Source organism: Vidua macroura, chromosome 2, assembly GCF_024509145.1.
Source record: "Vidua macroura isolate BioBank_ID:100142 chromosome 2, ASM2450914v1, whole genome shotgun sequence".
In the NCBI taxonomy this organism is placed as follows: Eukaryota; Metazoa; Chordata; class Aves; order Passeriformes; family Viduidae; genus Vidua; species Vidua macroura.
Genome location: NC_071572.1, coordinates 114361125 through 114388590, shown reverse-complemented (window position 1 = coordinate 114388590; position 27466 = coordinate 114361125).

Genomic DNA, 27466 nt, shown 5'->3' with positions numbered 1-27466 from the left:
AACACACAGTGAAATAACAAGCCTTGTTCCAGAGACAAGGCTGTCTGAAAGACAAGCTGTACCTGTGCAAGGAGGCAAACAAAAATGACAAGGGGCAGAATGATATAAATGACAGTTGCATCTTTACACAAAACTGTGGGTGCTGCTGAATTTTCTTGCACGGTTGATCTGCCATGTTGTTTCTAGATTTTGCTCATCCCTTTCCACTTTGGTCTTCTTCACCTGTGCTCTCAAATAAACTCTTAAACCTCAGGCTTTTCCTGGCAAAGTTTGGAAAATATTGGAAAAAGGAATCTGTCCAGAAAATTCCCTGTGACACTTTGTTATGACCTTTGGACCAAATTATTTTAGTTGGCTTTCTGTACCTTGGCATCCATATTCAAGCTTACTTGGGTGAATTCTTCTTTGCAAGATATTTGTGAAGCTTTCTGTCAGATTCTTTACTTAGATCCAACTGTGTTGAATCTGTTACATTCCTTCCCATTTCTCACTTTGAAATGTTTTCAAATTTGCAATTGGTCTTCTCTGGAAACATATATCTTTATATATTTATTTATTTTTTAACAGATCCATTCTTGCTGCTGTTCATTGTTCCCTGTGTCCAGCAGGGGAGAGATTTTAAAATCACTCACCTTCTCGGTCTAACTATTTCCTTTGGAGCCTAGTGCCACTAATTTTTTAAAAAAGCAAGCTTAGACCTCTTGTTTCAAAAGGAATAGAACATTCCCTTGACTTTTTGAAAGTCACACCCTGGTTGTACAGTGTTAGAGATATGTTACCAAAAAAAAACCAAAAAAAAAAACCAAAAAAAAAAAAAAAAAAAAAAAAAAAAAAAAAAAAAAAGAGAAAGAGACAAAGGAATACATCTTAATAAAATATTTTAAATAAAAATATTTTTATCCCATAGGTAAGCTCTGTGCATATATGCCCTTGTATATGAAGGTGCTAACATACATGTTAAAAGAAAACTTGGCCTCCTACGCCACTTTCCCAGAATCCTACACACCAAGGTCCTGTTATAAATCTTAACAGTACTAGCTAGACTTCATTTAGTCAAAGGATATAAATACTTAATTACTTTTTAGAAAGCATTCCTCTAGTCTGGATGAATTTTGCCACATAATCTAACAAAATTCCTGTTACTTTTTGAGCTTTTACTAAGCTGGAAGCACTGGGTGATTATTGTCTAATAAAAAAAGGTCCATGTGCTAAATTTAAATTTCCAAGGAAAAGTAAGGCATATAATATACTATAAATTACAAGCTGTGATAAGACCATGGATAATTCCAAATGATAAGTGACTTAGTTTTATTTTCACGGGAAGAGGCTGAAACAAGGCTGTACCTTGCTCTGAAATGACACAATAATTGGAGTGAGTACAGGATTACTGCATTTGTCCTGACTTAACATTTCATCCGGATTGAATGGAATTAATTTAGATCTGTGTGGTGTTTGTCAGAGGCCTCACACTTGGACTGCAGTGCCCTCTGCTCAGCTGCAGAACAGGTACAGCCTTGGCCATTTTAGCAGCTACCTCCAGGGAGGATGTTGCAATCCACTTTTCACTCTGATTTGGACCCTGATGATTTTACAGCGTGAGAAATATTTCTGGATTAGCTAGGGAAGAGTGCCAAGTGCATGTAGGATTGCTGCAGAGCCAACTGGATTCCTGGGCAGCTCAAACACAATTTGTATATGAATAGAAGGCTGTTATAGGGCTGGACTGCATTGAGGGGAAAAGCAAAACACCATGGGAAAAAATGAGCAGAAGAACACTGAGAAAAATAAATATATATTTCACTAAATTGCTTAAACTGGTGGCTGTGATTACTTGATCAATATGTCAAAATATATTTTGAAAAATGATTATATGCCATTCTTGTGAAGACTGCAGTGTGGAAGAAAAATGAAATAATAGCAGAGGGGGATAAACTCCAAGAACAATTCTGCCTTTAAAAGCACACACCATATCCCCCATGCCCAAGTCTTCTCAGAGATGCCTTTTGGCCACCATAAGCTTTAGTCAGGAAAACACGCAGTGCTGTTCAACAGGATGTGCAGAAAGGGAAGTTCTGTTAGAGTTTATTGAATGACTGATCATGATTTAAATCCACTTCAGAAAAGCTGTTATGTTCTGGAATCATTTCTTGGCTAATGTGCTAATAAAAAGGCATTGTATAATGCTACTGCTGGATTTCAAAGAATTTAACAGCAAAAATTTGCTTACTGAGGAATACTGGAGGTTCCTTCAGAGGACAGATATTGATGATAGTTATTACTATTACTATTAGGTGATAGTAACTATGATGGCAATGAGCTGGGCCTTGTTCACATTTGCAAACCAGAGGGAAACCTTGCAAAAATCTTGACTGATTTCAGGATGAGTTGAGCACTTGGGAGGCAATTACCTGTGCTCAGCTTCGCTCCAGGCCCTGGGTAGGTCACGGAGCAAATCCTCCATCTCCATACACGTGAACAAGGTCAGTGGAAAGAGCCAGTGCAGATTTCTCCAGTGCAAAAAAGGCATTCCCTGGGTGCCTTTTAGGATCAGATGAGTGCTTTTTGTTTAGCTGATGGGCCTTTGGCACAATCTCTGGTGCAGTTGTGGCTGCAGCTCAGGCAGTGAGATATGGAGTGGATGGGAACTGTCAGGACAGCTGGGCTCTTTTCAGAGGGGCACAGTGACAGAGACAACAGACACAGGAATGTGGAATGTGGAAAATTCAAACTTCCCATTAAGGGTTGGATGTGTGTTTTCACCGTGGAAAAGGACAAACACTGGGGAAAAAATGGCCCAGAAATGTTGTTGTCTCCACGTCACAATTATACGCTCCAAGGGTTGTCCTAATGTATCTCCTGTGCTTGTAGGACACTTCAGCTTTATCTCTCTGAAGTTTCTACAAGAAACAGGGATTTTTGTTGTCATTAGCAGCGCTCTGAGAATGATAGGGCTCTGAACAGGAGATGCAGCACAATGGACAGGCAGAGAATGAGGCTGGACAGTTTAATAAAATGATTTTCAGTTTAATAAAATGCTTTGTGACTCTGGAGCCCCCAAACTCCTTGGGAAGCAGAGTTCATCTGGAAAATAATTTTCAATTGTCTCTGTTGCACAGAAATCCCCCTGCCCACAGTGGTTATTCTTCTATTCGGAATTAGCTATTTTATTGTAAAATCCTGGCTTTGCCAGGGCTGCTTTTGGTATCAGTGTGGTGAGAACTTCACCCTGGCCTTTGGAACCCTTTGAAATACTTGTAGAGACACATACATGGTTAAAAGGACAACCCTAAAAGACCAGAGTCATGCTTTGGTGAACTCTATTTAGGGTGTATTCCTAAATAGGAAGAAGTACAAGGGAACAACATGTAAAACTCAAATAATATCATTTATTTGGGTTTGATGGATGTGTTTTTCAGGACACTGCTGTGCATAAGGGAATTTGTTTGGGTTTTTTTTCCTCTAACAATGAATTTGGGGAACATGAATCTCTCACCTTTGTCTTTCATCTGCCTAATTTTACATATACTAAATAAATAAAAGCAATCAGAGAACAACAGGAACTGCAAGATAAAGTGGATGCTTATGTGTTTGCCATCTGCTTTATTTTGGACCAAATACCTGTGTATTCAGTCCAGAACCACAGTGTGTATTTCTTCCATTATCCATGCATGCTGCTTGCCTCATATTTAATCATATTTTTGTTATTTTATTACAACTCTACAGATATGAATTAGGTAATTAAAACTCCTCCAGAAAAACTTTAACACCTGTTCTGTGCCTTAAATATTGTTTACAGAATTCAGAAAGCTGTGAAACTTTATTTTGTTGAACAGATCCTTATTACTTTAAAGTGCTACACTATCCTTGTACTCCTATTTTGTGAGGAAGCTGTTGAAATCAAAGAGAAAGCTGGCTGCTACTGGATCTAATTATTAGAAAATATGTGGCAGTTGTTGCAGTGAGAGACAGGAGGAAATTTTTTTTTTTTTTTTAATTTTGTATTTAAGGAAAATCAAGTTTCCATGTTGCAAGGAAGAGTTGCTAGTGGCTAAAAACTGATAATTTCAATTGGCTTTGCTCCATCAGCCACAAGGAAAACACCTGGCAAGCTGCTGCATCCCAGCCAAGCCTTGTTACCCTTTTGGCCTTCACAGTAACTATCAGCAGGCACCGAGTCAGTGCTGCTAATAAACTGGCATTAAAACTTCCACCTGCTAATAACATCTTATTGCTTTTTCAGGATTAAATAAAAGGAAATGAGCTGTTTAATTACAGTCAGAGAAATTTTGCAGTGCTGTGCTGCCTTGGACGGTGACAGTAACGCTGAAATGTGTTTTAAGACGTGGCTACATGAAGTGATGGCTTCAGAGGTAAGCCAGAATGGCAGCAGCTATTCTATGGTAATTTTTGGCTTGTAGGAGGTGTAAAACATCTTATTTTTACATGAAGGTAAGATAAACTGGGGACAGTCTTTTCAAAAACATGTGTAGGCGGTTGTAAGCAAAGTTGTATTCATGGATTTTTTTTTTTCTCCTCACTAATGTTCTCCTTAATGATTCCACTGTATGGAGAATTCTTTGCTGGTTTTTAATTATTTTTGCTTGCCTCACTGCTAGCAAAACCCCCAGTTCTGGTTTTCTTTGTGCAGCAATGAAGCAGGAGAGAGGTATTACACTGTAGCCAAGAGAGGGAGTTCTTCCATTCTGATTTTTCTGGAACATCTGGAGAAAAAAAAAAAAAAAACAAAAAAAACTGGAGGAGCAAAAATCTCACCTGGAAGTCCCATGTGTGGGATGTAGGCTGATTTCTTTCTATCTTTCTTTGCTTCATTTTCCACTTCTTACCCTGACACCTTGATTATTTTAGGCCAAAGAGAGTTGGATTTTGAAGCACCAGCAATGCACCACAGCCCCCGTGGAGGTCTGGTTTGGATTTTGGCATGTTTTGGAACAAGGAATGCAAATATCACTTCCTAAATGGGGGAAAAAAAATAATGTCCTGCTGGTCCAGTTCCAGTGGGACCAACTTCACCATGTGTTTTCAGCAGAAAGTGGTTTTTATAGCAATGTTGCAAGCTGTGTGAATCCCAACAATTTTAACAGCTTGGAATATGAATATCTATCAAAATTAAGATAATCCTTTTAAAAAGAGGTGTACTGCAGCAGTGCTTTGCTCTTAAATAACAATTCCCACATCGTGTTCCAGCCTCTCACTTCCTGGTGGAGGAATAAGAACTCGGTGGGAGGGACTGTGAAGCCAAGGGAAACTCAATTCATGCTTCAGGAACTCTCATTTATTTCTCCTGTGAGCCTTGGCTGGGTTGTCAGCATGATACAACCTTGCTGTGGTGAGCGTTGAGAGGCAGCATCTTCAAGACAATAAATCTTTAAAAGGACAAAGGGAAGCAGTAATGTTATACATGCAGTTTGAGTGTGTGTAGTTTGCACTTCTTCATTCTTTTTTTTTTTTCATTTTTCAGAGGAACTGAAAAATGGGAATGCTTATCCTGCTTTGAAGAAAGGGCCTTTCTTAGCATCTTTTTTGATTAAAACATAGCTAGAGTGTGTTTCTGATCACTTTAAAAGTGACTGGTGAACTGTGTGGACTGAGGACTAAAAAGCCACAATAAATTACATTGTGTTTTACTTTAAATTGTTGTGTGGCAACAGTTTCTGGTGAGACAGATTCACAGCAAAACGATTGCATGGTGCACATTTGGCTTTCTAAAGGTCATCGAGTTATGATAGACGAGATAAAGTGAGTTTTGACAATCTCAGATTTGCAGAGGTAGCCATGTGCCTGTAGCTTAATGAAGATTTTAATTGTTTTAGTCCATGAAATAAGACATGCTACTCTGAAAAATGCTCTGTGTGGTCCCTTAGAATGGCGATTTTAGTACAAACAGTTACAGAGCCTCAAATCTGCACATTGTGACTGGTTATTTTAGGACTGTGCACATCTGAGGAAATCCATTATGCCACTCTTCATTTGCACAGCAAAGCCCTCTCTCATATGAATGTTTCTTTTGTGGGGAGATTCCTATTTTTTTTTTTCTCACAGTCAGGATTTCTGACTATAGCACACAGAGGCTCACAAAGACTGACTTCGGGTTTTGTGTCTTTTGAGCTCGACTCCCTCCTTATCTTCCTTTTATAGTATTTTATTAACTTTATTTTATTTATTTATTTATAGTATTTTATTTAACTCTCAACTCCTTACTCTCTGAGTCTTGTGTACCTCCATCCCAGCTGGGACACAGCTCCTGTTCTAGAGATTCAAGAGCTTGTTTATTCTCTTTGTGCGTTTTTGCCCTGCTGCTGCTAAAAGTAGGGCAGGACTTTGGAGAAAATGCCAAGGTACAGATCCAAGTGGAGATTAAAGGAAACAAACTGACTGCCTGTCACAGAAATCCTGGAGGTGTAGCTTTGGAGCATGGAGAAAACAAAGGAATGATATTTCATGCGTTGTTGGTGTCTCCCATGTATTGTAGACTTCATTTTAGTGTTCTTTATGGCACAGCTCCTGCATTGAGGAGTTTCTGCTTTTCTTTTTTCTCTGGGAAAGAGAGTAATAGCTGGGGATGTGCGTGATCTAGGGTCTGAACGTGTTTTTTGTGGAAATTAAAATTTGGTTACCTCAGGGCCTCCAACCAGACAGCTTCTTTTTGAAAAGCTAAGTGGGAACCTTTCCTTAAAAGTTATTTTTTTCCTAATATGTATTTTCTTTCCCCTCTCAGTAATTAGAAACAAAAGCTGTTGATGAAAGAAACCAACTCTCTCCAGGATCCACACTTTTAACAGCAGTTCTGTTGCTGAAGAGATGTATTGATGGTATTTTCAGGGTTTTGTTCCTCTCTTTGTGTGATGGGAGATGCCAGTTTCTTGTTGAGACACGGATTTGGTCTCTTTAGAAAGTGCTCTTGCTTCAAAACCTGGTGGGGAGACCTTTCCTGAAAAGGAAACATGAATGAGAGAACATTTCTGGGGTTTGTCAGGTAACCCAGCAATAATTGTTATGCCACAGCATGCTCTAGCCACCATTTACCATGCATATTAAAATTGAAAGTGAAATTTTAAGTGAGCAACAGCTCTCTGAAAAGCTCATTGTCAGGGCACTCCTCTGTTCTGGTTGGTGTTACTAGTGGTCATTCTGCTTTCGGGTAGATTTTTCACTATTGGCAGCATTTTGCCAATCTGATCTCGTGTTCTGGTGATTTATACCCTGCATTCAGGTCTGCAATTTTTCAGTGCATAGTTAGCACAGTGGGCCCTGCAGAGCAGGGGTCGTGGTGCCAGGGATCAAATTTAAAAGTTTGTGGTGCCTGGGACAGTCTTCACTGGCGGTGTCTGAAAGGCAAATGCAGCTCCACTTCCTGTTTATTATTTTATTTCCAGCTGTGGCAAAGGGATAGATATCAAGGCAGGAAGGCTCCCAGGAACTTGAAGTGAACATGCACGGGCATGCTGGTGCATTAATATGTATTACAGGCACATGATTTCCCTTGCAAACAGGAACATCTCTGCAAAGAGTGATAAGCCCTGGGTTCCTTTTCTGTGACACTGCCTATAATTGCTAGGGAAAAAATGGGCTTAAATTTAAAGTTCCTGGAGCACTGCTCAGTATCCAGAGTGGATTTTCAGCACTATTTTTAGCCTGCTGTTGGTGGGTTAGAATGCAAATAGCTGTGTGCACTCTGGAGCTGCAGAAGTCCACACAGACAGAAAACAGGAGGGAAGTTGTGCCTGTCCTCACTGAAGAGTTTTGCAATTTTCCCCTCTTTGTTTCTGCCCAATATTCAACCTATTTGCTGCTACAGATCTTTGAAGCACGTGGGCTGTTGGCTGCTGCTGATTGTCTGACTCTATTAATATAAAACTATCTTGTAAACTCTGGCCCATCCAAAGTAAAACGAATGGGACCAGTGCAACTCTTTGCCAGCAGAGAGATTATCCCTCCAGCAAAGACCAGTCTTGGGCAGTGGGGTAAAAAAATATACACTTTTTCACAATGGAATGATCATTAATGCCTGGGAAGCAGCTCTGAAGTGAAATGCTCTTCTAAATTATTTTGCCAAACCTGTTTATTTATTTTTTTTAATAATCTTGACAAGTGACATAATGAATTGGCAAAATGAAAAGGGCCCTGTCACTTGCCACTCTATCCAAACAGTAAGGTTGGAGCAACTATCTGTATTATGCTTGTCTGAAGAGATATATAGGAAATATATATAAAAGATATTAGTGGTACCCTTTTATTCCCATTGATTTGCTCAAAACCTAGGAAGCAACCTAAAAAACTCATTTCTCACATATTTCCTCTCAAAATAGGTTTTATTTTTGCTTGATGACAGCCTCATTTTTTGCAAAAAAAACCCCAAAAACTCTTCAAAACAATTCTAGACTGAAATAATGCTGGGGCAAACAACTCCAAGTCAGTAAAATTTAGAGGTGGCAGTGGGGGGCCATAGAAAGGCTCTGAGACTTTTAAAACAAGGGGAAGCCCTCAGACAGCAAAAAAGTGGCAATCACATATGTTGTGATTGCATGGATTGCACCTAAACATGGTTTTGGAAAATGCAGCTCCTGATTTGAATTTCCTGCCATTGACCAGCTGCTTCAATTCACTATTTCCCTATTTGGGGTGTATTTCCTGCTGCAGACAAAATGGGAAAGACTCTCTGGTGAGCCCTGGTTTACCTCAGGGCAGACAGAGGGCAATGTGAGGGTAAAAGCTGCAAATCTTTCAGGGTTTTTCAGTTTATTGGGGATTGTGACTAAAGCCTATAAGCATGCTTCCAGTTGGATGCTGATACACAAAGCACTTGTCCTTGTTTTTGCAATAAATTGAATTTTCTTTGCAAACTGAATTTTAAGCATCATCTAACAGGAAGCAATACTTGTTTCAATGTTTCAGCTGTAAGACAAAAGTCACTTTAGATACAAACTTCCAACACCTGTGAATTTATCTACAGAGTGGATCTCAGTCTGGGGAAGGAAAGTTATTGATGCTCTAAAATGTACAGTACTGGCTAATTTTAGGACACAGCATCACAGACTTCATTAGTACAATTCAGTGTTTCACAGTGCTTGCAATGTGCAGGTTGTTTTCATATTTGTCAGGAGTCTAACACAGAATCATTTTTCTTTGTGCTTTAGGATTCTGTGGGCTCATTATTCAGATAACTCTGCTCCACCAACTTTGACTCTCTTTTGGCCCCTGCACACATCTAGGTTATAAAACTTTTTTTGCATAATTTTCCAATCTTGCTCTGAGGAGCAAGAACCTCTGGGCTCTATGAACCAGGAAAGAAGAAATCTGTGACAAGTTGTAATAGTCAAGGTTAGTTTTGAGGCAGTGTGTGTTTGCTGCCTCTTAGGGGAGTATCTCACTGCTTTGCATGCTGCTTACTTCTTTCTGGAGCTGGAGAAACACTGCTTAAAAGGATTAATTTGGCAGGCACTCTTGAGACTTTAGAAGGTAAACAACTGTTTCTTTTTTGTCAATATGGCAATTAAGGTCTGGGAGATTAAAGAAAAGAAAGTAAATGCAGTTTTGGCTCCTTCTGTAGACTGATGGCTTAGTGATCCTTTGAATATTTAATGAGGTGCTTTGAAGGTTCTGGAGTAGCAAAATCCAGATCAGATGTGAAAAATGTAAGAACAGTGAACTGCAATGTGGGATTTATTAGCCCAGAAGTAGGTGTGTGGGGTTTCCTTATGTGATGCCCAGAATCAGGTGCGTGGGGTTTCTTGTGCTCGAGATTGATGTCCAGGCTGCTTTTGGTAAATGACAACTCCCATTTTCAGGTGCCTGGAGATTTTTGCAGTTGGCCTCTTTTAATACCATCTTTACCAAAACCTCTGTCTAGTTCTGAGTCATGGGCCAAAGCAAGGAATCTTCCCCGTGAAGCCAGCAAAATGGTTAAAAATCTTACCATGACTAGAGCTGCGAATTTCAGAGTCACTGAAGGAGTCAGAAGTGATGTTCAAGGTGATCTTTTAGCAGCCTTTAAAGCTGCTAGGACAGTTTCATTCTTAGATGCTTTGTTTACCTCAGATGACACAACCCAGGCTTTAACATCCTCTGTGGGTATTTTCTCCTTGTCTCCAATTTTGGGCTGAACACTTACTGCCTATCCTTAAGGGGGTGGCTCTCATGTCTCTTCAAATATGTCTTCAGGGAATTAATTAAATTGTCTTTCTTAAAGTGGGTGGGCATTTAGAGGAAGTTTAATTTGAAATCATAAATTAAAAAGGTCTGAAGTTAATTCAGAATGCTTTTTGTGTGACATTATAGCTGGAGAAGCTGTCAGAGTGTTGCCTGTGTGTAGTGGGAGGACAGCTCTTAGTTTAATCATTTTCTTCCCTATTTTTCCCCCTGCCCCAGTGCTGTTCCTTCTGTTTGCAATCCCAAATCTGCTTTTTTTTTTTTTGTTTTTGGAGTGGGAAAGAGATGAACCTTTGAAGAAGCAGAGCAGCAGAAATCCAGGTTTTGAACAAGACCCTAATATATCCCTCAGGGAGCTCCTTGTGCCTTTATTTTGGCAAACCAGTGCTTTTCAAGTGGCAGTGCTGGCTTCAGTCCCTCTGGATCTTCATGACAAATTCAGGGAGAAATAAATGTGATTGCTTTTCTGGCTAAGTGAAGAACTTTATCCATTCTGAATTGCCTCTCTTGACCTGTCCTGCTTTATCAAATTGGAGAGCAATGTAAAGACAGCCACACTTTACTTCCTGAGCAGCCAGACTCTTCTCCAGAAGGGAGAGGGGTGGGAGATGAGCCCTCTTCTTCTGGAGGTGCTGAATGCTGTCCCAAAATGATCCCTGTGGGGGCAATCTGGGATGTAGACAAGTCCCTGGGATGAATCCAGGGCTGCTGAGGGAGCTGCCCAATGCCACTGCAAAGGTGCTATAGATTATCTTAGGAAGGTTGTGGTGATTGGGAATTTTCTTCAGGAGAACTTCACATCTGATATCAGGAAGGGAAACAAAGAAGATCTGGAGAGCTACAGAGCTGTTCATGCCCTTTCCAGGCACTGGGAAGTCTGTGGGGCAGCCTTGGAAGCCATCTCCAGGCACGTGGAGAAGGAGAAGGTAACTGGGAACAGCCTGTGCAGGATTTTCCTGGTTACACATTTCCCCCGAGCACCTCTTGAAATTAAATGAGAGGGTCCCCAGTAGTAGCTAATTTGGTGAGATATGGGCTGGGAAAGCAGAGAGGGAAGTGGATGAAATGTGGCTGTGTGATCCAAAGGGTGGAGATCAGCCACCTGAGGTTGAAATAGTTGCTGGGTAAGAGGTGTCTCCCTAAGAGATCAATTCTGATACTATAAATATCTATATTTATATTGATACTATAATATATCATATTTATAATACTATAAACATCTTTATTTGCAAGCTGGATGATGAGATACAGCAAATACCTGTACAATAGTAAGCTGTTCTGTATCATTGCACTCTCTAACACAAAATGAGGCACTCTTTAAACTAGTCTTTATTTTATGGGATTTGTTGTTGTTTTTTTTTTTTTTTTGTGATCCTTTTAAACTCCAAATAATATTTAAATACTTTTTTTGAGATTTTGAGTAAATATCACAGTAAGAATGAAATGGCCATCCACCATCTTCCTTATGCTGATCCATAGGTTTGGGTGGATTTTTTTTTTTTTTTTTCAGATTTATTTTATTTTAAAGTAAAAGATTTGAAGCCAAGCATACAGCCATAATCTCACTGCTGGCTACATAAAAATGTCAACGTCCTGGATGAATGCTCTTGAGATTTTAGTGGCTGGAAGGTGACTTCATAAATCCCTGCTTTATTAAGATGTCTCTTGAATGTCCACACAGTTATGTGAAAAGTAAAAGATGAGCACTTACAGAGGTTACACCAGGTATGATGTTTCTTTCTCTGACCAAAAGGCACTTGTGAAAATTGCTTGGAGGGCTTTGAAAGGAAATATGAAAGAATTTGTAGTTATTGGAAAGCTTGTGTGTGTGAAATTGTTTATTTTTCCCCTCAGCTGAAGTTTCCTGGTTGATTTATTCCCAGTTCTTTCAATTTCCTTGCTCTTCCCAGTGCATCAAGTCATGGTTTGCAATTAGCACTCGTGACCCATGCAAAAATACCAAGTTCCACAGCTCCCCAAGTGATCCCTGCACTTCAGCTGGGTAAGAGCAACCGCGGCAGTGCTCTGAAATAAAAATGCAGTGAGAAAAAGACAATGACAGAGCAGCAAGGAAAAAGAAAGAGACAAATCCACCTCTGCCAAAGCATTCTGAATGCTTCCTCCCAGTGTTGATGTGCTTTGCCTTTATTTTGCACTGATGTTTTCTGCATTACCTGTTGGGAAACTGCAGCAGACAGAGCCTTTCCCAGGGTGTGTGAAGCTCCAGGAGCTCATTAGGGCAGCAGCCCTGCGAGGCAGAGCTGGGAATCAAACTGTGAAATTGCAGCTCCTGAGGGGCCCTGGGCACAGCCATGAGCTGCTGCAGCTTTCCAGGGACACAGCACAACAAATGATGCCAAATCCCAGCAGCTGCCCTGTATTTATCCTGTCATTTTTGCTCCAGGGGATGGAATCACAGGAGAAGATTCCTTAAGGAAATTTTTTTTTGGCAAAGTTCAGAGAGCGACAACCTTTATTCCTCTGAGCAGAGGTGTAGAAAGGATTGTTTTCCTGTTAATTTCTTATGGTTTCCTTGTACCTGCGCTCCTTCCCCTAAATCCTGAGTTTTTCAGACCAACAAAGAAAGTAGTCTAAGCAGGGGAGGAAATTTTTCCTTGGCTACAATACGTACAGGAATAGATTCTGCAAACGAGTATATGGGATTAATTAAGGGGATTCCACTCCTACAGATTGTGGGGGAACCCAGGCAGGGCCATATAAAATATTGCAGGTATGTGAAGCTGAATCATGAGCAGAACATGTAGTGCACATATTGCAAATGAATTTATATCCTAATTTTCAAAAACGTGGGGAAAATACATGTATAGTTCAGAAAATACTGAATTTTAGTTCATCCCACAGTGACTTCATCTTAATTATGGGTGGATCTGCTGGTTTCAGTGGTGCTGTTGAGGAAAGCACAAAGTTACTGGAGAGTTTTCATGTTTTTGTGTCCAATGGCCCAAACTGCAAAAATATTCCATCTCAGGAGGCTTAAAGGAGCATCCCAGGAAAAATGCTGAAGAATGAACATAGAATGTAACAACATTTATGGAATATCCATGTTTGAGTGACTGGTTTTGAGTAGCCATGCATTTTTTTCATTAATTTGGGTATGTGACCCCAGTTGGGTTTTTCATATAGGCATGTGGCAAAAAAAAATTTCCTTTTGTGGATAATTTCACAAAATTCTGTATCATTGTTCTAGGACATCTGATGCTGTGTTTGGAATTGTGGGCATGAAGCAAGAAAAAACAGGGAGATTTTGATTGAATAATTCCTTCCAGGTTGCAACAGGAATTGCAAACCTTTTGTCCAAACACATTTTCCAATATAGGCAGGAGGGAGTCATGGTTAGGGAAATCAATCTAAGTTCACCGTGTGTGTAATTGTGAATGTATTTGACAAAGAGTTAATTGAATAATTGTTCTTCACATGAATCAAAATAGTGGCAAGGGAACTAAAGCTTCCTGAGAAATTGCACCTTCAAATATGATGATCCTTCAAAGAATTCTCATTGCAAACGTTGTCATAAAACTGTTTTCAGGGGAGGAAGAGGAAGCAAAGTTGCTGAGGCTGTAAAAAGAAGCTGCTAGTCTCTGGAGGCCTGTTGGATGACAAAGGCACTATAGGATTCGAGCAATGCAATTAAGACAGTTACAAAATCAAAATAAAGAACAGACTTTTAATTGTAAATGTAATTAACTACTGGAGCTAACCAGTTCTAGGGATGAGGCAGAGATTTGTTGTCTTTACATTTACCCATTTTGTGCAGAGAGCAAGATTAAAGATTGTGATGACCTCTTCTGCTCTTGCAATCCACAAGTCCTGGCTTAATAACATTGGGACACTGTGAAGGTGACAGGAGATGCCTGGCAGGCTGTGGGCAAAGCAGGATTTGAAATGGTGAAACTTTAATAGAGGAAAAGCCTTTAAATGGAAGGCCCATTAGAGCATTTGTGGCGAAAAGGAAAACTGCAAAGTGTTTTAATTTAGTTTAAATGTTGCTGCCTCCGTGCATTTGAATTTATCTTGCAGATAGTTTTCACATGGAAATTGCAGTTATAAGTTTCAGTACCACAGGATGCAATGGAATGTACTCTATGTTTCAATGGTAATTGGTAAGTGGCATTTAGAATGTATTGCTAGTGAATTATTTATGGGCTTTTGTGCCAAAACGGAGTTTTTAGGAATGGCATGATGCTGGCTGGTTGGGAATGATGCTGTTTTGTGAATAAACCTGTGAGATGCAGGTATTTTGCTGCTGTTTTTTTTTTTTTTTTCCCAGCTGGAAATGAAGCAGCTGGAAGGATTAATTAGGATTGGAGCAGATAAGGGGTTCTCTGCAGGAAGCACCTAACAGGCTTTCTTTTGGACACTGGGTGCTTTTCACATTCTTGATCAGAAGTAGATTTAAGCCCATAATTGCTCAGCTTTTGAGGAGTTTCTAGGCTTGAGATTTGCTGCATCTGGAGTGTTATGGTGCAGAGATACCTTACCTCAGTTATTAGCACAGTCAGACTCTGTGTTTAGCACTGATTGCCAGAGGTTTTCATCTTTTTGAGTATGAGTACTGAAAAGTTGGGTTGCCTGTGGTGCTTCATATAATTTTGCTCATTATGCCACTGATGACAGTTAAGAGAGCAGAAATAGTGGGGTATAATTAAAGCTTTGCTTTGTTATTGCAGTTTGATTTGTGTGAAGCTTCTCTTTCACCCCAGGAAAGGCGTATCTCACCACGCTGGAGCAATCCTCCAGAGCTCTGATGTGTTTGTGTGAACACTTGGGTGAAAGGCTCTGCTCAGCAGAAGGCATCACACACTTCCAAAGTGGTGTTTTTAGTCTTTGACATCAATTTCCCCTGCCATAACCCCAAATTTAAATGGTAGAGTCACAGCTACCCCTGTTTCTGTTCCCTGTATCGTCTTCTCTGCTGGGGATACATCCCATAGATAATTTCCAGGCTGCTTTTTGGAGCTGCCAAAAAGGTTTTCAGCCTTCTTACCCTGCTGCTGTCCCCCTGGGAGAAAAGCAGGGCTTTTTCACTCTGCTTTTGGGAATATGCAGGCACTGTAGTGCAGACAGTGCTTTAACCTTGTTAAATGCATGTGCCACAATGATGGGTCTTGTCTGTTTAATGTCCAGCACACAGGGCAAGGTTCTTTGGAAATGAGGATGTGTAAAGTAACCTGAGCTGTGGGTTCCATCCATAAAAAGGGACAGGGCATTGGAGAGCTTCCCCTGGCAGTGCAGAATGCCTGAAGGTGAACATCCCAGCTCCTAAATAAAATGAAGGGGCCTTCATGCCTAAAGGGATGGAGAAAAACCCATGAGTTGCCTGACAGTCCTAAATGTGATGAAAACCATCCACTGCAGGGGATATTACTGTAAATCTTTGTCTGCCTGACAGATTTACATCTACTAGCTTCCATAAAATCCACTGTTAATGGCACAACACCTATTAAGCTCAGGTATTTCTGGGTATACTCTATCATTGTATTTTACTGGAGAGTTTGCATCATTCCCAGCGTTGCTGTGCTTATATTAGGAGGCAATCCAGACTGAAAATAGAGTAACTTTCTCATGCTTCTCAAGGACAAGCTTTTGTTTCTGAGCAACCATTCAGGAATGGCAGGCAAAATATTGGAAATAATAAGGCTGAAAAATACTGTGCTCCGGAACAGATGAGATTTATTGAGACAAGTGCTTGGTTACTTGAAGGAGGCATTAATAAGGTGCCAGCCACATTCTTATGTTTCCTTAGTTGCTTTTCTGCCTTCTTTTCTGCTGTTTTGGGTGTTTTTTTGCATGTCCCAGTGGCAGCTGGAGAATTGACAAGGTTTTCTATGGACCACATGATGGACATTTACATCAAAGCAATGATAGCAGTGAAGGGGAAAAAGAATCTCTGCTTCAACATAAGAACTCTAGGAGAAATAATTAAAAGTAACCTGGTAGAAGTCTCCTTCCTTTCCCTTAGTTTTGGGGTGTTTTAAGGCATTCTCATCGTGAAGAGAAGCTGTGGCTTCAGTTTTGCCTGGAATTAGTGAAGGGAAAAGCAGAATTGAAGGAATAAAGTCAGTGTCCTGGAGGCTGCTTCCCTGGAACTTCCATGAGGAAATATCAGTGCTCCTGGAGGTGTGATGTGCCAGTCTCTCCCCTCAGAAGTTTCCAAGCACCATGAGGTATAGAAGAGGTTTGGAAAACCATTTTTTGTTTCATTAGCACCAGACTTAAAAAGCAGCATTTCTTTCTGAGACTGCCAATGTGCTCCTCGATTTTCTTGTGGTGCTAATCCTGCATCCTGTGCTGCGCAGCCAGAAAGCTGCATTACACAGAAATGGATAAAAGACTCTCTAGTTTTTGAAGGGATAAAATATGCTATGTCCCCCCATCTGCCTCCAGCCAACAAAAAACAACATAACACAAGTTTTGTGAGTTTTTTTTTTTTTAATTTTTTGAAAACACAGTTCAGTTATTCTTCATGCAGAACCTGGAAAGAAACCCCGTAAGAAAATGAGTGGATATTGGAGAGCAGCAACAGCAATTTGGGGCAAAAGGAATTTCATATTTAAAAAGCATGACAGCCCTTTCCCAGTACATTTCTCTGATATAACAAGTAAATGTTATGTTTTCTTTTCACAAAAACTGAAGTACAGAGACAACCTCCACAATGGAGTTTCACCTCTAGATTGAAAGGAAAAGCTCAGTGAGCATAAATAATGTGTGTTCTGCACCAAGAGTGGCTTAAAGGTCAGCACCAAGATGAGTGCAATAACAACTGAGGGACTCTCACCTCGGCATAACCTGGCTGCTGCACAATTTAGGGTAAAAATCCCATGCCAGGGTGTAATGAAGCAGCAGAGTGGGATCCAGCTGGAATCTGCTGGCCAAGGCAGTGCAGAAGAGTTGACACCAAAGATCAGGGGAGAGATTTGCCAAATCTAAATTGCTCACCTGCCAAAAGTGCATAAATCTGCACTTCTGGGAGTATATGGAGAGAGGGAGAGTCTTCCACAGTGCCAGCTAATGGGAATGTGTGCTGTGAAATGAGCTAACAGGGATGTCCCATGCACTGGGGAGCTTTATATTCTTCCCCTGGGGAATTTAAACATTCTTCAAAATTGCAAGTTTAATTTGTAGCCAATCCCTTGGAAAATATGGCTTGCTTCAGGCTTCTAATAAAGCAAATCTAGATCCTTGGTGGGGGTGGGGGGGGGGGAGGGAGGGCTGTGTGTTTTAAGGTTTCTTAATTTTAAAATCTGTTATTTATGGATTCCTCAATTCTGTGAGCTCTTTCAAAGCCACTCACAAAAGGGGTACAGCAAATCAGTTCGGTTTGTTTGTTTGGGTTTTTTTTTTTATTAAGAGAAATTATAAATCTCCCTACTCAGATTCCATACCTCCAATGCCAAACTTTTGGAAGTTTGAACATCAAAATGCCATGATCATTGCTGACATTACCTCTGTTTCAACTGGTTTTAGAAGGGCTAGTAGTGCACAGAAAATGTCAATTAACTCACCCATCCTTGTCCATGTAAAATTGCAGTGTTTGTGGGCCCTACTTATGTGAGGGATCTGAGAACTGAAGAGCTGGAAGGGGAGGTTTGTACAATTGCACTGATCATGCAGAAATTGAAGGGGAAGTCACTGGGTTTTTTTTTTATTTTTCAACAGATTTTTCTTTTTTTTTTCTGTGCCATTAGAGTGAAAAGTGAGATGCCTAGAGATATTCCTTTATAGGTGATAATATTTAGCTTTTTTGCTGGCAGAAATGGATGTGCTCCACAGCCATGCCATCATTATTTTATTATGATTCCACTGCTAACAATTGTGCTGAATTTTACAAGGAGGGAGATCAAAGGATGGGAGGGAAACAGCATCTCCAAAATAGCTAAAGGGACAGTGGCAAAGTGGCATTTAGTCACCATCTCCTCAGTTGTTCACTAATCCACACCTCCCCTTTGCTCTCCATGCTCCCTTTGACATTTTTGTACAAGCTGCCTATTCTTTATGGTAGTTATAAAGCAAATTATTTGCATAGCAATGCACGTTTCTCCTGGTATCTGCTCCCCTTCTGCTTGCACAAGGAGAGCAAAAGACTGATTCTGTTCTGACCTTTCAGTAAATTAACTTAGCTCACCTCTGTGTGTTTGCCTTCCCTGCCACACATACCTGGTTACCTTTTCAATTACCTTCTTTGCTATTCACATTATTTTCCCCTAAATTGTGTGGCTCCCCAGAATCCTCTGTTGAGCCCATGCTACATTTTGAAGAGAGATCCTTCTGAAGGCAGGATAGCTCAGAGAAAAACTTGTCCCAGCAGATGGGGAGCTGGGCATACCTGTTTGAATGTGAAATATTTGAAATATTTTCAGTCCGAGCTGCACCATCCTTAGGGAAATGGTAGTAATGCCTTCAGTAGCAATTAACTGGGAAACAGGTGTCAGAAACTTCAATGCCAGGACTTATCTTCCTGCATGAAAGGAAGGGGAGAAACAGGGAGAGGGAAGATGAAATATGTGTAAAGAAAAAAAGGAAAGAGAGGAAATCCTTTTTTTCCCCAGTATGTAAGTCATGCCATGTTTTATCTCTTTGTGCTGCACTGCTGCCAGCAAGAAGTTTATATTTTGAAAGAAGAAAACACTGCCTCTGTGAAGTAGAAAGGATTTCTCATTTTTGTTTGTATTTATAGTCCTGTGTGGAATACTTCAGGTCAGATTCTTTTTCCTAGTGTATTTTTGATTTGTGCAATTTGCCCGATTTCTTTTCAGCACGAAGGAAAAGTTTGTGGCAATTAAAAGGCAAATACAATTTGTCCTTTCAGGAAGAATTGCCAGCACCAGTAGCAGGGAGTTCTAGTGGATTGTGCTGTCAAAGGACTCAGCAAATCGGGAATTTAGTGCTTATGCTGCAACAGATTTCTCTGTGACCTTGAACAGGTCACGCAGTTTCTGTGTGCTTCAGATCCCCACTTGTCAAACAGGGATAATGGTGTTTGCCTCTCCACAAGGTTGCTGTGAGGATAAATGCAATTAAATCATGCAGGATGCCTGGCTGCTATTGAAGTGATGCCACCAAAGGAAGGCAATGGAATTAAACTCGGGATTAATTCTTCTCACAGTTACACATGTTTAAATTGATAGTTTGCCTTGCTGAATTTGTTAAGATTAATAGTGCATGGCAGAAAATCAACAAGACTTGCTTGCCCCAGAACTTGGGGGGGAGGCAAACAGCCTTGTCTGTCCCTCCTCTCTTTAACCTCAGATGTGATGCTGCTCTTGCTCCCTCAGGAGCTGGGATGGATTTGCACTGTGCAGAGGAGGAAAATGGGCAGAATGAACCGCAGTGTTCTTCAGCTGTCTTTTCATTTCCTCTTCTTTCCCCCTGCCCCAAGGCCACGGCAGCCACAATTTGCCACGGTTTGGTGGAACTTGCCCATTGCTGTCTGACAGGTCAATGCTGTGTCAATGTTGATACTGATAGACCAATTTGCTGCCTTTGAGGAAAAGCATTCTGTAGTGGGACACGCCATTTATTCCCACTGTGGAATTGTTTATTTTCATAGTGTGGAAAATTTCAAGATTTATTTGCAGAGTTGGAATCCCTCAGGTATACTATAAATATAATTACAAGAACATATAAATATATTTATTCCACACTATCAGCATCTTGGTATGACAAATCTTATTTCCTTGACTGTGAGAATAAATGCTCTAGAAGAGAAATAAATCATTAATTTTTGCTCATGACTCAAGAGTTAAAACACATAGGATATTGGCCTAAAAGGCAATTGATCCACTGTCCTTTGACACACCAATGCATTGGGACATTTTGAAAGATATTTCATAGAAATATCTGATTTTGCAGAATCAGTCTTTGCAGAAGGGTGGAGATAATACTTTTATGACAGTTTGGGATTATAGGCAAAAAGGTACTTGCTGGAGCAATGTTTTATGTTTGGTTAATATTGAGATCTGGGTTTTCCAAACTGAAGCTCAGAAATGGTAGAACTCTGTTACAAGGTGTGGTTTTTTTTTGGTTTTTTTTTTTTTTTTTTTTTTTTTTTTTTTTTGTTTGGTTTGGTATTCTTATTTTGCATTTTAAATTGTCCTGACAGTCAAGTGAAGGCATGTAGAAGGTTCTGTTGTCCTTGCACAGCATTGATTCCTCCAACCACAACCTAAGGTTGTCTCATCTGTTCTGATAAAATAAAAGTGAATACGACACCAGTGCTAACACTGAATTGATTCATATTTTAGGGCAGACTTTTGCCTGTCTTTGGGAAAGCTGGGATTCACCTTGGTCAAAGTTGTCTCCTTTTTGAGCATCTTTCTACCTTCAACATGAAACCTGATTTATCTCCAGAGATTTTGTTAGAAACAGGGGGTTTTCTTTCTGAAGATGCTGTCAATTCTCAGGTGTGGCTCTGATCTTGCTTGGGAGTCTGTCACCACATCAAATACACAAAGACTGGATTGATGGGTTTATAAATTTAAAGTCTTCCCAAACCAACTTTTTGTTTATTTACCAACTGGAGTCATAGAACTCTCACAGACTGCTTTGAGCCCAGGAACTGTGGCTAATTAGGTGATCTTTAAAGAGGGAAAAAAAAAAAAAAAAAAAAAAAACACAAAAATGAACCAACTCCACAACAAAAGATTACAGAACTTAAAACCTTTTTAAAAAAACCCCTAATATTGATTTAAGGATTTGCAAAGAAAGAGAAGCTGTTTTAAACAGTAATTTGTTGTGATTGAGCTTGCAGCTTGAGATTTGGGTCTTACTTCTCATCTGCATTTATCTGTGTCTGAGCTCAAAGCCTTGGACATGGCTCATCCTTGTGTGTTTTAGACTGAAGAGGACCCTGCTGTGCGATTAGGCAACAGCAACACAAAAGTTACTGTGATCATCTCTGCCCCCCACTTCCTCTTTGGAAAGCAAAATCAATTCAATTAACCTATCCTCATCTTCTTAAAGGATGTTTCTTTTTGTGGCTCTCTGAACCTCTTTCAATTGTTCCTCATCCTCCTGGGAGACTCAATGCCAGCTGACCAATATCTACAATTATACAGGAAACAGAGCATCAAGTATAGAATGAAAATATCAGTAATAGTTTAGTGCAGGTAACTCTAAGAGGTCAATTTAGTTGTAGGTAGGCTGAGCAGTGTACCTGGGTGAAGTGAGCGCTGCTCTGTCTGTTCCCAGTAAGTTTTGTGGCATTTAGGAAGCATTTGATGGCAGTAATTCAGCTGTTAAATGCATATTAAATGGGTATTACAACCTGGCAACAGGACTGACACAAGAGCAGATGCCTGTTCAATTTTCAGCAGTGTGATTTCTCATTGCCCAGCTGAGGTTTTACATCTATTTAGATACAACAACAGAAAATTAATTGCTGAACATCACTGTTTCTTACCAGTGTAAGGCCACTCTATTATTATTATCAGTAGTAGTAATAGTATCCTGTTCAGCAAAATTTTGCAATCCATTTCTTGTTTTCAAAGGATCATTTGATTAAAGCAGCTGCTTAAATCTCACTGATTTCAGAAATTCCAGCGGAATCCCAACATTTGGTAAATGTTCTCAGCAGGAACACTTCCAGAAATCAGTTTTTGAGTGTACATTTGTATTTTTTTGTGCATACCACAGCCCCAAATTACCTGCTGATGTAAATGAGAGAAAAATGTTAGGTTAAGCCCACTTATACCAGCAGGAAATCTGGTCTGGGATTTGCTGTGATGAGCAAAAATACGTGTATGTACTGGAGTTCATTTTACAAAGCTGGCCCAGCATTGATGCCCAGGGGTAGGAAAGTATAAATACCACAGCAGGGATAGGGATGAAATGTTATTTGACCACGCTTGTTCTTGCAAAAAAATCCTGCAGAGGAAAGAACATAAATTGAACAAATCTATGTATTTTGATACAGTGTACTTATTTTAGGAGGCAGAATAATCACACAGCTAATTTTGAGTTTTGCATGTTAGGTAGCAAACATCACTGCTCAATACCTTTAGTCAACAGATAAAACTGTTTGCTTCTAATTTTCCTCACGTATTTTCGAGATGTTGTGCAAATAAAGAGGATGATCTTGTGATTATGTCACAGCACAAAAGCACACCCAAATTTACTAGAATCAGTATTTGGGAAATTCTGTTTGCCTAGCTCTGAAAACCAATGTTACTATTTGAACAGAAGTATAGTTTTAAAAAAATATATAATGTGTCATAAGGTGAGGACTTCAACTTTGTGATTTTTTTTTTTTTTTTTACACAATTAGAATTAGATATACTGTTTATATATCTAGTTTTCCAGATTTGCAGCTTTGGCTTTATTTTTTGTTGTTGTTGTTTTGTTTGTTTGTTTGTTTGTTGTTTTGAGTTCATTTCTTCAAAATACATGCCAGCACGCAGGGATTTTCTTTCTGGTTCATCTGCTGATAAGCACATGGAACTATTTCCAGTATAAAGAATCTGCATAAACAGTAGCTCCATGATAGGCAGGTGATTGTAGTATCAGCTGCAAATACTCACAAGCAAGACTTCTGCTGGATGCCTGTTCAGGAGATCCATTGTATCAGATTTTTATCCAGTTTCCTGGAAATTTGCGCTGCATCCATTTCAAACCTCAGCCAATGCGGGCTGTGTCTGCTGCATGCACTGAAGAGAAATGCTCCTGCCTGCAGTAGCATTTAATTTTTTTCCTTATACATTGTAAAGTTTTATGGAGCAGAGCTGTAACACAGCAGTGAGAGCAGAGCCCATCGGTGCTGCTGTAATTATTCAATGGAGTTTGGGCATGATTCAGGAGGTAATGGGCTGTGGCAGCTCAGCTCCACTGTTGGGATTTTGTTGCTCTTCCCACCTTGCTGATGGCTGCTTGGTGGTGTGCAGAGCTTTGGGGAAGCCAGGGGAGGAAACAAACTCTCCAAACTTCTGGTGAATAGGGGAGGTCTTCACCCATTCTCCTTCACCCTCCCCACTCGGTGAGGTTCCAATTCTCAGCTTTAGAGCAGGCTCTGTCTCGCAGAGCAGAGGTGTGAGAAAGCCCATCTTCTTCCTGTGATTAATGCTAATAGGATTTGTGGCCGTAAAGCACCACGCAGGGAGCTGAGAGTCTGTGCCAACGTGATTTTTTTACTCTTCTGTTGCTCTATATATTACCTTTCATAATCAGATAACAGAATTCATTCTGCACGCTTGAAAGAATTGACACCAGCAGGGGGTAAGAAGGTGTCTTCATCAAATTAAAGTCATTTACTGACACATGTAACCATCTCTCTGCACCATGAAATGTGTTAATGATGCAGAGTCTGTCAGCCCTGGGCCATCAGCTGAAATCAGGCCCAAGCTGGCAAAGATCAACACTCTTTGCTCTCTCTTGGTTGTACAGGATGTGGTGTGGCAGTAAATTTTCCAATCTGTCCCAGTGCCTGTTGGAGTGTGTGCTTCTGTGGTAAGGGCATCAGGCTGGTTTGCTTCCTGCACGTGCTGTCGTAATTGAAATGACAAGTTTACAGTCTGATCCCAAAGCCAGTGAGATCCCTTGAAGGATGATTTCTTTCCATGGGCTTTGCATGCATTTCTTGCCAGTGCTTTAATCTAAGTGACCTTGTGCGTTGTATCCAGAGGGTGGCTCAGTGCTGATATTAGAGGGTGCTGATATTGGAATAACTATTCATATTTTTCTTTTAAAAACCCTGAGGCAATTGATGTGGCGATTACACCATCCTCAAATCCCTGCTCTTCTGTTAACAAGTATAAAACTTTTGTTGACTGCTCTAGGGTTTTCTTGGTTTTGGGTTTTATTTTGCCTTTACTAACCCTTGAAACAAAATATTATTCAAGAATATTCAAAAAGTTGAATCTGCTGTAGGCATATGTTCAATTAGAAGTAATTTATCATTTCTGTCTAGAAAACTAGGAATTTCCAACCAATTTGTTGACATTTCATAAGTTCCTACCTATCTTGAACTATCCTTAAATTGTCTTTACGTGCAGGAAAGTAAATTGAAGCTAACAAATATTCTAGAGCCTTGTCATTTCAAAGCCTGGTCTTCCATGTCGGTTGTGATGTGCTGCCATTATTCAAAAGGCAGATTAGGCAATCATCTTAATAAAATGTGAATAAGATGAATGCAGAAATATCAGGTGCTGCTGGAGCATACTTCACTAAGCAAAGTATTTGCAGTTACTATTAAGTAGGACATAAGTCAACAGAGTACCTGAACAGAAGGTGTTGTACATTGTTGTTCCAAGAAAATTTGGAGTAATTGCCTTTATTATTAAAATGGATGGCTTTTTCTATATCTGAGTGCTCCCTTCTCCTCAGCCTTTCTCCCTCCCTTTAGTAAATGCCATCTAATTTATAGTGGTATATCAAATTACTTGGCCATCCAGGATATATTTGCTGTGAAGAGGTGTAAGTGATAGTAAAGGAGGACGAAATTCGCCCTGTGGCGCTTTTTTTGTTTGGCTCTTTTCCCTTCTTTTCTTTATTTCCCTTATTTTCTTTCTTTTTTCCTTCTTTCTTTTCCCTTGACATGTACTTCTTTCTAGATATAGCCCATAACTGAGTGGGAGGGGCTGAGTGAATCTCTAAGATTTCCATTTTATTCCTCTTTGGGAAGTAAAAGCACATTAAATAACACTTCCTGACCAAATTTATTGTTCCCTTACAACTGTTAGTGACTATTGTGGTGATGTGAGGTAGTCACAAATCCAGCAGCTGCCACCCTCAGAGGGACTGTGATTCCTGGCTTCTGGCCTGAAACTTGGAGTTTTCAACCTAAAGGAGGTAAATGTCTACAGTTTCATATTTCCTTGTGTTCTGGTGGGATTTTAAAGCATGATGTGGTATCTCACAGGTTGATGCCTTAAGGAGCTGGAGCAGAGTTTAGATGGAGTTCAGAGGAATAAAGTGGATATTTATTGAAGAGCCTTCAAAGGCCACACCCCAGCAGTACCAGAGCCACAGTTGGATGGCTCCAAGATGGAAGCAAAAGAGGGCTTGGTCGTGAGAGTATTTCAAGGGAAATACAATAACATTTCAAGAAAACTATAGGTTGGATATTAGGAAAAAGTTTTTCATGGAAAGAGTGATAAAGTTCTGGAATTGTCTGCCTGGGGAGGTGGTGGAGTCACCATCCCTGGATATGTTTAAAAAAAGCCTGGATGTGGCACTGGGTGCCAGGGTTTAGTTGAGGTGTTGGGGCTGGGTTGGACTCAATGATCTTGAGGTCTCTTCCAACCTTGTGATTCTGAGATCTCACATTTTTATAAGTTTTAGTCCATTTTCATACAGGAGGCAACTGTCCAAAGAATAGCTTTAAATGACGAAGTTTCATCCTCCTTGCTTGCTTGCCCACCCTCCTCTTTTCAATTGTTTATGCTTTGGGCCTGAAGTTGGAAGAGCTTGTCCTTGACTCTCCAGCTAGAACAGGATTGTTTTGTCTCCAGCACCCTGTGAAAAGATCCCAGTAACACTTAATAGAAAGCTAAAAGCTGCACACCAGAACAGAGCAGAAAAACTCAAAACCCAAGGTTTCAGGTGCACAGAACCCTCGAGGGAGGTGTTCTGCCACCCTGGCTTGGCCAACAGGCACAGAAAGCAAGACAGCCCTTAGAACACCTCCCAGAGCAGAGTGTGTTTTGTGGGTGTTGGCAGGGAGTGGAGCCCCAGTTCTCTGCACTTTCCAGCCAGGGAAGGTGTCATCTGCAGCAAATCCATCTCCACAATGACAGTAGGCATGCAGAAAACTGCCTGCTTCATGTCTGTTTTGTTCAGAGATGCTGTTCTCTGAAGGAAAAGGTATTTTTCCCTCCCTTTCTCTATTTTTAGTTGAAAATGGATGTTAAAAGGTGTGGTTGACTCCACTTTTCTGTCCATTTTCCTTAGGCACGTTGCTTTTAACTTCAGTAAAATTCCTGGAAATGCAGCCTGTCAGTGTGACTTGTTACTTGTATTTTAAAGGACAGAGACAAATCCAACCCTGGCTCACAATGACTTGAATTAATCCTTTTGTTAATCTGAGGTGTGCAAGGCTTACAAAGGAAAGGGTTTGTTTTCATTTCTTCTATCTAGGAATCTCTATTGCCTTTACTTGCCTTTTTTTTTTTTTAATGCCAATAGAAAGTAGCATCTAAGACTTACCAAAATACTGCATATTTGTCCTGCTCTAGGTGACATTAGCTGACTTGTGCTTGTTTTTTTGGTTTTGGGGTTTTTTTCTGTTTCTTTTGGGGTGTCTGTTTGTTTGTTTTTTTTATGTCAGGTGAAACATTGCAAACATACTAATTCTCTTCTCTGCATGGTTTCAAATTTATGAAACACAAATTAAAATATCCTGCTATAGAATGTGCCTAAACTACAGCTGAGTAGTGCTGAGGGTGCTGCCTCACCCACTGTAAAAAGACAAGGAAAGCTCAGAAAAGTTGTTCAGATTTATTTTATGAGAGCTAAGAAATAACATCCTTATTATGCTCATTTCCCCTCTGTTTCACCTTTTCCAGCACTCTTCCTACCAAAGTCTGAGCTTTGTGATTAAATAAAACACTTGTATTGAACCAGCTACCTCATTTTTAATGGATTTAGAACAGGTTTCAATTGCAATTATACCCCGTTGCACCCAAAGAGTCTTCTTGTAAAATGGCTTTTGTTTATTGCCAGAAATTCAGCATTACTCAAGGTTTTAATATGAGACTTAATGGTTGACTGGCCCAAGTAAAAACAATTTGCTCATTTTGACTCTTGGGGCCTGGAAGGGGGAGCTCCCTTCCCTCTCTCCCCCATATTTAGGGCAGGTGGATCATCTTCTGTTACACTCAGCTTTAGGATTCTTCTGAAAAAAAACCTGTTGAGAGGGAAAAAAAGGGGTTCTGAGGCCAGAACAGCTTTTCAGATTTATCTCTGGATTTGCTGAGAAGTTGCTGGTCTTTCTAACATTAATGGTTGGGAGGCTTATTTCAGCTAATAGAAGAAATGTGATGTGGAGCACAATATTCAGAGTGCACTAGGGTAGGTCAGTGAGTACAATAACACTGCTCTGTAATCCTGCCAGGAATCAGCAGCAGATTTGTCCCTTAGCCACAGTGCCTGTCACTGATAGTGCTGCCCTGTCCCTTCCTTTGCAGCCTCCTGCTCTCCATTCACCTCACTTGAGGCAGCCACAGCACTGACAATGAGAAGTACATTCAATGAGAAGTACATTGCCATGTGTCACCTCTGAGATCTGGTCACTAAATATGTTAAACAGCTCACACAGAACAATGGGTTGAAATGTAAATTTTCCTTGGAA